The sequence below is a fragment of the Penaeus japonicus genome, unplaced genomic scaffold (genome assembly GCF_977035675.1).
Source record: "Penaeus japonicus unplaced genomic scaffold, GWHDUDI00000001_assembly GWHDUDI00000004, whole genome shotgun sequence".
NCBI classification, from domain to species: Eukaryota; Metazoa; Arthropoda; class Malacostraca; order Decapoda; family Penaeidae; genus Penaeus; species Penaeus japonicus.
The window spans coordinates 49005112-49017469 of NW_028234406.1; positions in this window are offsets into that span (position 1 = coordinate 49005112).

Sequence of the window (12358 nt, forward strand, 5' to 3'; positions counted from 1 at the left end):
CCACCAGTAGATCCCAACTAAAAGTAAAATCAACCTCACAAAACAGCTGACTAACAAACCCAAGTTCCTTTAGAACCAAATGCATTTCTCAGTGGGATTCGAGTCGCTTTAAGTTCATCCAAATGTCATCTTTGGGGAGGGTGGGGGGTGGGGGATGGGGGTGGGGGTGGGGTGGGGAGGGGAGGGGAGGTGATTTTGAAGGTGGGTGGTAAGTTTGAAGGGGGAGGGGTAAGTTTGAAGAGGGGGGGATAAGTTTGAAAGGGGGTGGGGGGGGTAAGTTTGAAGGGGGGTGGGGGGTAAGTGTGAAGGTGGGGGGGGATAAGTTTGAAGGGGGGTGGGGGGTAAGTGTGAAGGTGGGGGGGGATAAGTTTGAAGGGGAAGGGTGGGTAAGTTTGAAGGGGGGAGGATAAGTGTAAAGGGGGGGGGTAAGTTTGAAGGGGGAGGGTGGGTAAGTTTGATGGGGGGGATAAGTTTGAAAGGGGGAGGATAAGTGTGAAGGGGGGGGATAAGTTTGAAGGGGGAGGGTGGGTAAGTTTGATGGGGGGGGTAAGTTTGAAGGGGGAGGGGGGTAAGTTTGAAGGGGGAGGGGGGGGGGGTAAGTTTGAAGGGGGAGGGGGGGAAGTTTGAAGGGGGAGGGGGGGTAAGTTTGAAGGGAGGGGATAAGTTTGAAGGGGGAGGGGGGAAATTTCGAAGGGGGTAATTTCGAAAGGGTTATTTTGAAGAGGGTCATTTTAAAGGGAGCTAGTAAGATTAAGGGGGGAATAATTTTGAAGGTGGGTAATTTTTGATTAGGGGGGGAGGATAATTTTGAAGGAAGATGAGTTAATCATCTCTCACTGGTACTGCAGGGGGGGGGGGGTAAAGTGAATATAGAGAGATAGAATTAGAGTGAACTTCTTCTACCACCGAATGGGGTATAAGGGTGACAGTGAAGTACCCTTTGAGAGGTTGGGGGGGGGGGGTAGGGTAGAGGTACCGGAGAAGAAAGGGGGGGGGGGAGGATGGGGACGCGATGGGGAGTAAGGCGATCGTGGATGGGTCGGGGTGGGGTGGGGGGTGGGGGGTGGGGGAGTGGGGGTGGAGGTAAACGGTGAAAGGGAGGGGGGAGGGCAGTGAATTTCTCTTTCAAGGATAGGGGTTAGAGTGAGAACAGTGAAGAGAGGTAGTAGGGTGAAGGCGAACAGTGAAAAGTGTGGGATAAAAGTGAGTCTTTCTCTTAAGGTTCGAAGTGGGGGAAGCAGTGAAATAATACACGAAGTAAAAGATAAAATCCCAGTGAAATTCTGTGTAGGGAGAGGAGGAGAAGGAGGAGGAAAAAGAAGAGAAGGAAGAGGAGGAGGAGGTGGAGGAAGAAGAAGAGGAGGAGGAGGTGGAGCAGGAGGAGGAGGAGAAGGAGGAGGAAGAAGAAGAGGAGGAGGTGGAGGAGGAGGTGGAGGAGGCAGAGGAGGAGGAGACGGAGGAGGAGGAGGAGGAGGAGGAATAGGAGGAGGAGTAGGAGGAAGAGGAGGAGGAAGGGGACGGGGCGGTAGCAGTGAAAAGAACTGGCGAGAAATAAGAGCGAATTTCTCTCTGAACTGAAGCCGTGCTCTTGTTGAATTACAGCAGCCTTGGACCCTAACGTTTTCAGGGATAATCCCCCTGGTTTTAAAAGCTAAAAATGCTCACTACACTTCCTGTTAGCATATGTGTGAAAGACTGAGACTAAGGCCGGTCTTTTCCAAACATCTTTGGGGGGAAAGATCATAAGGCGACAAAAGATTATGTGAATACGAATAGTTTTTTTTTTAATTTATAGGGAAAGGAGGAAAATAAATCGAATTCGAATTTTCTCTAACCAATATTTTAGATTTTTTCTTTCTTCCCTTCCCCCTTCCCTTCTTCCTTCATTCTCTTTTCTTTCTTTTTTCTCCTTCGTATGAGCGGATATGGTTACACCTATTCCACCAACATATTTATAAATCACTCTAACACCACCAGAATGACCTCCCTCACACACGCAACGAAAATATCCACAGTCTCTCACACTCCCAAGCCCTTCACACGACGTCAAACCTTTGTCCTCCAAAGCACTGCAACCCTTCGCATTATATTACAAAAATGTACACACAAACACGCATTGTATATCATGTTCCTCAGCCCTCGCGCGCTACTCCTCCACATGCCTCTGCTATGCCTCAGGGTTGAAGCCGCCCTCTCTCTTGACACAAGCTCTGAACAAGGCTGTCCAGATCTTGCCACGCCCACAATGGGACACGTGTTATTCGTCCGGGCGTTGTGTGGGGGATCGGGTTTAACAAGGTGCTCTGTCACTCGCTGGCCTCCTGACGAGTGGTTCTTCGCCTTTTTTTCTCTCTTTAGCGTCGAGGTGGAGCGCGTTGGGAGGATGGGAAGGGAGGAAGGGAGAAGATGAGGGGGAAGAGGAGGATAGGAAATGAAAATGGGATGGATGGAAGGGAGGATGGGAGAAGATGAGGGAGAAGAGGAGGGAAGGAAGTGAAAAAGGGATGGAAGGGAGAAGAGGAGGAAAGGATATGAAAAAAGGGATGGAAGGGGGGACGGGGGGAATGGGGAAGAGGAGGATAGGAAATGAAAATGGGAGGAAGGGAGAAGAGGAGGGGGGAGAGGAGGGAAGGATATGAAAAAGGGATGGAAGGGAGGAAGGGAGAAGAGGAGGGAGAAGAGGAGGGAAGGAAATGAAAAAGGGATGGAAGGGAGGAAGGGAGAAGAGGAGGGGGAAGAGAAGGGAAGGATATGAAAAAGGGATGGAAGGGAGGAAGGGAGAAGAGGAGGGAGAAGAGGAGAAAAGGAAATGAAAATGGGATGGAAGGGAGGAAGGGAGAAGAGGAGGGAAAAGATGTGGATAGAAAATGAAAAAGGGATGGATGGAAGGACAGAGGGAATGGAGAAGAAGAGGAAGGGAGATAAGGAAAGGAATGGAGGGGAGGAAGGGAGGAGAAGAAAAAAGGAGGGGAAGAGAGGAAGGAGGGAAGGAAGAAGAGGAGGAATAGAGATAAGAAAAGGAATGGAAGAGAGGAAGGGAGGAGAAGAGAAAGGGAGGGGAATGGAGGAAGGTAGAAGAGGAGGAAGGGGGAAGGAAGAAGAGGAGGAAAGGAGATAAGAAAAAGAATGGAAGAGAGGAAGGGAGAAGATAAAAGGAGGGGAAGAGAGGAAGGAGGGAAGGAAGAAGAGGAAGGAGGGAGATAAGAAAAGGAATGGAAGGGAGGAGAAATGGAGGGGAATGGAGGAAGGTAGAAGAGGAGGAAGGGGGAAGGAAGAAGAGAAGGAAAGGAGATAAAAAAAAAGGAATGGAAGGGAGGAGAAGAAAAGAAGAGGGGAATGGAGGAAGGGAGAAAAAGAGGAAAGGAGATAAAAAAATGATGGAAGGGAGGAGAAGAGAAATGGAGGGGAAGGAAGGGAGAAGAGAAAGAAAGAGAGAAAGAGTTGGTAGTTGAGAAAAGAAGGCGGGGGAAAGTGAGACGAAAAGAAGAATAAAAAAAAAGGAGAAAAGGAAGAAGATGAAAGAAAGAAAGAACGAAGGAAGCAAACACCGAGGCGTTTATGACCCAAATCTGCCTTCGCTCCTTCGTCCTCCTTCGCAAGGGAACGCAATAAGACGATCCTTCATATATAGAGACCGCAAGGATCTCGAAGGACCGTACTATAAGCTCCCTCAGACGTCCTGGAAAGGTGCGCAGCCTCAGCAAAGTCCTTCTTACGAATGGCCAGGGGAAAAAGATATGCTCCTTTTTCAGCTGTTCCAAGAAAAAGGAAGAAGCAATACAGACAAAAAAGGGGGGTAGGGGAAGGGGAAAAGGGAGGGGAGAGGGGGATCCCAACCTCCTAACCTCCCCCTATCACCCCGTACCTCCCCGTACCTCAGGGATTAGCAGTCCTTTGGTGAAAGGATCTGCAGATACGCGCGGCTATTCATAGAGCGCTGGTCCCTCTGGGAGATAAATATTCAAGGTTGATTGAAGGTGGAAACACATATTGGGTTTTAAAAAAAAAAGGATCAAAAGCGCAGATATACTTGTGTTTGGATGTCGCTTTTTTATACGTGTTGAATATAGATAGATAGATGAATAAATAGATATATACGTATATATACATATATATATATGTATGTGTATATATACATACATATATATATATATATATATATATATATATATATATATATATATATATATATATATATATACACACACACACACACACACACACACACACACACACACACACACACACACACACACACACACATATATATATATACAGTATATATATATATTTCATATGCACAAAGCAACCCTGCGTATTTCGTTCCGCTCACTCCCTCTATTCCTCCTCTCTGCGTTTTCGCTCTTCCAATAACCCTTCTTACTTCCCTCTCTCCCTCTCCCTCTCTTTATCCCTCTTCCTCATCCTCCCTCCTTCGCTTCTTCCTCATCCACACTTCTCCACATATTCCGTCTCTTCCTTCTCTCTCTCTCCTATTCTTCCTCCTCATCCTCCATCTTCCATTTCTACCTCTCCTTCTCTCCTCACCCATGCTTCTCGAAGTTCCTCCTCTCTCTCTCCTTCCTCTCGATCTCTCCTCCACTTCCTCCTCTCCCTCCCTCTTCCACTTTCTCCTCCTTCCCTCTTCTACATTTTCCGTCTCTCCCCTCTCTCTATTTTCTTCTTCATTCCTTCTTCACATCCTCCTCCCTCTCCTTACTTATCTTCCTCCTCACCCTCCTTCCGTCTCTTCCCTCTTTCTCTCTTCTTCTTCCTATCCTCTTCACTCTCAATCTCACTCCTCCTCCTCTTCACACATTCTTTCTCTCTTTCCCTCTCCCTCTTTTCATTACTTCTCTTCCTCCATCTCTTACTCTGTCCCTTTCTCGCCCCCCCACCCTCTTCTTCCCCCCGTCCCTCCCTCCCTCTAACCCTCCGTATCTCCCTCCCTCCCTTTAACCCTCCGTATCTCCCTCCTTCCCTCCCTCCCTCCCCCTCTCCCTCTAACCCTCCGTATCTCCCTCCCTCCCTTTAACCCTCCGTATCTCCCTCCTTCCCTCTAACCCTCCCTCCCTCCAGTCCTCCCTACCACCCAACCTTCCCTCTCTCTCCCTCCCTCCCAACACCCAACCCTCCCTCCTTCCCCCCAACCCTACCTCCCTCCATCCCTCCAACCCTCCGTATCTCCCTCCAGTCCTCCCTACCCTCCCTCCCTACCACCCAACCCTCCCTCCCTCTCTCCCCCGTCCCTTTAACCCTCCCTCCCTCCCTCCAACCCTCCGTATCTCCCTCCAGTCCTCCCTCCAACCCTCCCTCCTTCCCTACCACCCAACCCTCCCTCCCTCTCCCCCCTTCCCCACCCTCCCTACCACCCAACCCTCCACCCCTCCCTAACCACCCAACCCTCCCTACCCTCCTTCCCTACCCTCCAACCCTCCTTCCCCTACCCCCCCCACCTCCTCCCCCTCCAAGGACCCCAGGTGGAATGACCTAAAACCTGAGGGATTCCACTTGGCTCCTTTAAATCTCAAGCAGTCATTAGCGAGTTGTTCTACGTGGCGACGTCTGGCAACGATGGCTCTCATGATTTCGTCGGGAAGAGAATAACATTTCGGAGGCTGGCTTGTTAGCGGCACGGCGTTAAAGAGCTGGTTGGACCCTTTTTTTTTTTTTTTTTTTTATTGTTGTTTTTTTTTTTTTTTCTTCTTTTTTTTTTTTTTTTTTTTTTAATAGTTGGTTTGACTTCTTCTTTTTCATTTTTATCATTATCTTTTTTAATAGTTAGTTTGACTTTTTTATTATTTTTTTTAATAGTTGGTTTGACTTCTTCTTTTTTATTTATATCATTATCTTTTTAATAGTTAGTTTGACTTTTTTATTATTATTTTTTAATAGTTGGTTTGACTTCTTTTTTATTTTTATTATTTTTTTTAATAGCTGGTTTGAATTTTTTTTTCTCTCTCTTTTTTTGTAAAGATATTTTCGTTGTAGGTATTGTTATTTTTTTGTTTTGATTTTTTTCATATTTTGTTTTGTTTTGTTATCCTTGTTTTTGTTATTACTATTATCAGTATCATTATTGTGATTATTATCATTATCATTAATAAGAGTAATAATGATAATGATAATCATAATCATAATAACAATGATAACAGTAATGATAATAATCAAAATAATAATAATGATAAAAGTAATGATCGTGAAAATAAAAACGATGATAACAATGAGGGGAATGATAATAATAATGAGGATAATAATGATAATAATGATAATAATGATAATAATAATGAAGACAATGATACCACTTCATGACCGACTTTTTGAGACTCTTTCCAAAGAAACAAACAAAAAAACAATTTCCTTTTTGTTCGAACGAAAATTTCTCCCCCCCCCAAAAAAAAAAAAATTGAGGAATTTATCACCAATTCTCCAAACTGGAATACAAAGCTGTATCAACACTCCTTAATAAAAACTACAGTATGACTTTATCACTTCGTATTTTTGTATTTTGAATCCTTCGCCATGTTACAGCTGGAAGTGAACCGTGTTTACTGTATGGTCGCGTCGGAGGTGGTTGGGCCTGTATATATATATATATATATATTATATATATATATATATATATATATATATATATATATATATATATATATATATATATAAATATATGTATATATATATATGTATATATATATATATATATGTATATATATATATATGTATATATATATATGTATATGTATATGTATATATATTATTATTATTTTTATTATTATTATTATTATTATTATTTTTATTATTATTACTATTATTATTATTATTATTATTATTATTATTATGTTTTTTTTTGTGTGTGTTTGATTTTATTGTGATTATCTTCGTTGTATGATTATTTCTGTGATATTAAGATTTTTTTAAGATTAAATTTGATTAAGTTTATTATTAAGATTATCACTAAGTTTTGAAAATTATTATCATAAAGTTTTGAAGATTATTATTATTAAGTTTTATTAAGTTTTGAAGATTATTAACATTAAGAAATATTAAAAGTTTTGAAGATTTTTTTCTAATTGGATGATGAGGAAGATAATGATGATCATGATTATCATAGTTATCATCTTTATTACCATTATTATAGTTATAATTGTTATTATCATTATTATTATTATCATCGTTATTGTTCTTCTTATTGTTATCTTTTTGTTGTTATCATCATTGTTGTTATCATGAACTTTATTATCACCTTAATTATTCTCATCATTATCATTATCAATATTATCATCATCATTATTATTACTATTATTATTATCATTATCACTATCATTGTAATTTTTGATATTAGCGTTAGTATTATTACTATTAAGTTTTCCGTTATAAGAAATATCATCCTCATTATAATTAGTTTTGTTATTGTTATCATTGTTATCATTATCATAATGATAACGATGATGCTAATTTTATTATTTTCAGCATTATCATTATCATCATCATTACCATATCACTATCATTATTCCTATCCTTATTATCAATATTCACCATTCTCATTATCGCTGTTGCAGTCCTGATCATCAATTGTTGTTAAATTGAATTATTAAATTAATTAAGATTTACAATTAAATAAAATAAAATAATGAAATTAAATAAAATATTGTTAAATTAAATCATCATGTTAAATCAAAATAAACAATAAAAAACTGTTGCAGTCCTAAACAATAATCATTATCATTATCATCATCATTACCATATTATTATTATTATTATTCCTACCCTTATTATCAACATTCATCATTCTCATTATCACTGTTGCAGTCCTAATCACAAAAAACAAACAATAATCATGCAACAGCAATAAATATAGAAATAGAAGTTTCAGAAGTTGCAACTTCTTCTTAGATTACCTGTATTGATTGATTCCACGTGTCCAGTCTATTGCAATATGACGCTCCTTTATTGCAATAAAAGCAACCCCTTTCTGTGTCATTTTAATCTTTCACGATATATATATATATATATATATATATATATATATATATATATATATATATATATATATATATATATATATGTTCTGCTCCAGTTAAAAGTGAAAGAAATACGATTTTTTTTCTATATTAATGACGCGAATATTGAATGATGTTGATACTTTTAACATCTATTATTATTTTCTGTTGAAATTAGTAATAGAATCTAAACTTAAAAAAAAAGATCGATACTAAAACTTGAATACATCGTTAGAACAATGAATGCAAAGCATGACCCTCACCTCATCCCCCTTAACCCCCTTTAACCCCCTTAACCCCCACCACTACCCCCCCCCAAAAAAAAACCCAAAAAAAACTCACCACATTCACAATGAATAAATCACATCCATAAGCAATAAATGCCAACAGAAATGGATTCGTTTTTTTGTGTCAGAACGAAATTTTGAAAAATGTCCATCTCGCATGCGGTCTTCGTGATAAACGTCCTGACTGTGTTGCTTGCTATAATTCACGAGGGGGGAGGGGAGGAGGGGAGACAGGGAGGGGGGGGGGTGGAGGGGAGGAAGAGGGAGGGGGTGGAGGGGAGAGAGGAAGGGAGGGGAGAAGGGAGGAAGGGGGTGGAGGGAGGAGGGGAAGAGAGAGGGAGAGGGAAGGGGAGAGAAGGGGGAGGGGAGGAAGTGAGGGAGAAGGGAGAGAAGGGGGAGGGGAGGAAGTGAGGCAGGAGGGGAAGAAAGAGGGGGGAGGGGAAGGGGAAGAGAAAGAAGGGGGCAGGGGAGAGGAAGGGAGGGAGGAGGGGAAGAGAGAAGGGGGAGGAAGGAAGGGGGAGAAGGGAGGGGAGGAAGGGAGAGAGGGAGGAAGGGAGGGAGGAAGGAAGGGAGGAGGGGAAGAGAGAGGAGGGGAGGGGAGGAAGGGAGAGAGGAGGAGAGAGAAAGGGGGGGGGGGAGAGGGGAGGAAGGAGAGAGAAGGGTAGGGGGAGGGAGGGAGGGAGGGAGGAGGGGAAGAAAGAGGGGGAGGGGAGAGGGGAGGAGAGAGAAGGGGGAGGGGAGAGGGGAAGGAGGAGGGAGAGGAAAGAGTAGTGGGAGGGAGGAGGAAGGGAGGGAGGAGGGGAAGGAGGGAGAGAAGAAGAGGGGTGGAGGGGAGAGAGAGAGGAAGGGGAGGGAGGAGGAAGGAGAGGAGAGGGGGGGGAGGGGGGAGGAAGGAAGGGGAGAGGGAGGGAGGGGAGGAAGAGAGAGAAGGGGAGGGGTGGAAGGGAGGGAGGAGGGGAAGAGAGAGGGGAGAGGGGAGGAGAGACGGGGAAGGGGAGAGGGGAGGAGAGAGAAGGGGGAGGGGAAGAGAGGGGAGAAGAGAGAAGGGGAAGGGGAGGAAGGAAGGGAGGAAGGGAAGAGGGAGGGGAGAGGGGAGGGGAGGAAGGGGAGGGAGGGGAGGAAGGGAGGGGGGGAGGAGAGAGGGGAGGAGAGAGAAGGGGGGGAGAGGAGAGAAGGGGGAGGGGAGGAAGAGAGGGAGGAGGGGAAGAGAGAGGAGGGGAGGGGAGAGGAGAGGAGAGAGAAGGAAGGGAGTGGTTAAGGTTAAGGGTTAGGGAGGAGTGAGTAGGGTTGGGGGGGGGAGTAGGGAGGGAGATAGAAGGGAGGGAGGGGGAGAGTGGGTAAGCTTGGGGGTTAGGGAGGAGTGGGTAGGGGGGGAAGTGGGTAGGGGGGAAGTGGGTAGGGTGGAGGGGAAAAGAGAGAAGGGAAGAGAGGGAGGAGGGGAAGAGCGAGAAGAAGGGAGTTAAGGAAAAGTGGGTAGTGGGAGGAATAGGGGAAAAGAGAGAAGGGGGAGGGAGCGAAAAACGGAGAGGGGAAGGAAAATGGAAACTGGAGTCAGGGAAGAGTGGGTAGGGAGGAGAGGGGAAGAGAGAGAAAGGGGGGAGGGGGGACGGGAAGAGAGAGAATCGGGGGTGGGTTAGGGGAAGGGTTAGTGGGAGGGGGAATAGGGGAAGAGAGAGAGAGAGGGGAGGAAGGAGAGAAAGAGAGAGAAGATAGGGTATAGGGAAGAGTAGGTAGGGGGAGGAATAGGCTAAGAGAAAGAAGGAGTGGGGGGGTGGGAGAGGAAGAGAGAGAAGGAGGAGGGAAAGAGAGAGGAAGGGGGGAGGGGAAAAAGAATGGGAAGTGGAGTCATGAAAGAGTGAGTAGGGATGAGAGGGGAAGAGAGAAGAGGAGGAGAAGGAAAAGGGAAAGAGAGAGAAGGGAGAGGGGGTGGGAGAGGAATGGGAAAGGAATATGGGGAATGGGAAAATGGGGAGGAGATGGGGAATGGGGGAAAATGGCGAAAGGATGAAGAATAAAGGATAAAAGGAAGGGGGAATTGGGATGGGGGAAAGGGAAGGGATGAAGAAAAAGAAAAGAAAGAATAGCTACAAAAAAACAATTTAAAAAACTATATCCACAGAAAAAGAATAAAAAAAATAAAAAGAATAAAAAAATCATAAAAAAATCGAAACTTCCTATCAAGTTGATATTTTTTCCCCTCACATTTTTTTTTTATACCGAAGACTCACAGACCTGGAAACAAACAAACAAAACAAAACAACAACAACACCAACAACAAAAACAAAAGCACAGACGGACAAAAACAATCTAAATAGTAACTTAAGTGTAACTTGAGATGCACTTTGGTCTATATAGAGAAACTCGAGACGATAAGGGGAAAGAAGGGGAGAAGAGGAAAGGAGAGTAGGGAGGAGGAGGGGAGGGGAGGGGAGGAAGGGAGGGAGATGAAGGAATGAAAGGAAGGGAGAGAGAGGAGGAATGGAGGGGAGGGAGATGAGTGAATGGGAGGAAGAGGGAGAGAGTAGGAGGAGTTAAGAGGAAGGGGGGAGGGAGAAGAGGGAATGAAAAGGAGGGAGAGAGAGTAGGGGGGAGGATGGGGGGGGGGGAGGAAGGGAGGGAGATGAGGGAATGAGAGGAAGGGAGAGAGAGGAGGAATAGAGGGGAGGGAGATGAGGGAATGGGAGGAAGAGAGAGAGAGTAGGAGGAGTTAAGAGGAAGGGGGGGAGGGAGAAGAGGGAATGGGAGGAGGAGAGAGAGAGTAGGGAGGAGGAGGGGAGGGGAGGAAGGGAGAGAGATGAGGGAATGAAAGGGAGGAAGAGAGGGGAGGGAGAAGAGGGAATGAGAGGAAGAGAGAGAGAGTAGGGAGGAGGAGGGAGGGGAGGAAGGGAGAGAGATGAGGGAATGAAAGGGAGAGAGAGAGAGAAGGAATGGAAGGGAGAGGAAGAGGGGAGGGACAAGAGGGAATGAGAGAGAGGAGGAATGGAGGGTAGAGGAAAAAGGGAGGGAGAAGAGGTGGAAAGAAGAAGGGAAAGAGAGGAGGAAGGAGAAGAGGTGGAGAAAAAAAACGAATATGGTATATAAAAGAGACCAATATGAGACGTGAGATGAATAGCAAAATAGTAAATAAAAATGTGGAGCAAAAGTTTGAGAGAGAGAGAGAGAGAAAAAGAAAAAGGTAAAGAGAAAGAAAGAGGAAAATAAATGAATAGAAGGAACGCGAAATATCTAAAAGAAGGGAGGACATTTTTTATATCCAATTTCTTTCAGGGGGATTCACACGGAGTAAACAAGACTTTTTTTGTAAATAGTCAAAAAAAAAAAAAATAAATAAAATAAAAAAAGGAAAATAGAAAATGAAAAGGAGAGGGGAAGTGAGATAGGAAACGAGGTGAATAAAAGGCGGTGAAGAGGAGGGTGAAGGAAAAGAAAGTAGAAGAAATATTTAAAATTGATAGAAAAATTGATAGATAGATTGATGGATAGATAGATAGGATGATAGATGGATAGATGGATGAATGGATAGACAGACAGATAGATAGACAGAGAGAGAGAGAGAGAGAGAGAGAGAGAGAGAGAGAGAGAGAGAGAGAGAGAGAGAGAGAGAGAGAGAGAGAGAGAGAGAGAGAGAGAGAGAGAGAAACATAGACAGATAGATAGAGATAGACAGACTGATAGATAGACAGATAGAGAGAGAAAGAGACAGAGAAAGATAGATAGATACATCGATAGACAGATAGAAAGAGAGAGAGCGAGAGATAGATAGATAGATAGATAGAGAGAGAGAGAGCAAGAGATAGAGATAGATAGATAGATAGATAGATAGATAGAGAGAGAGAGAGCGAGAGAGAGAAAGAGAGAGAGAAAGAGAGATGAAAAATACGAGTTATTCTCAGGTAGCCTTTAAAGAGGACCCCGTACCTTCATTAATATGCAAATTAGTTTAAAATACCCAAAATAACGCAAAATCTAATTTCATTTGTGACATCACTTATCACCTCGTCTCTCTTTTTTTCATAACACTTTATCATTCGAGATTAAACGCTCGATTTTTTTCCTCGAGTTTTTGTTTCA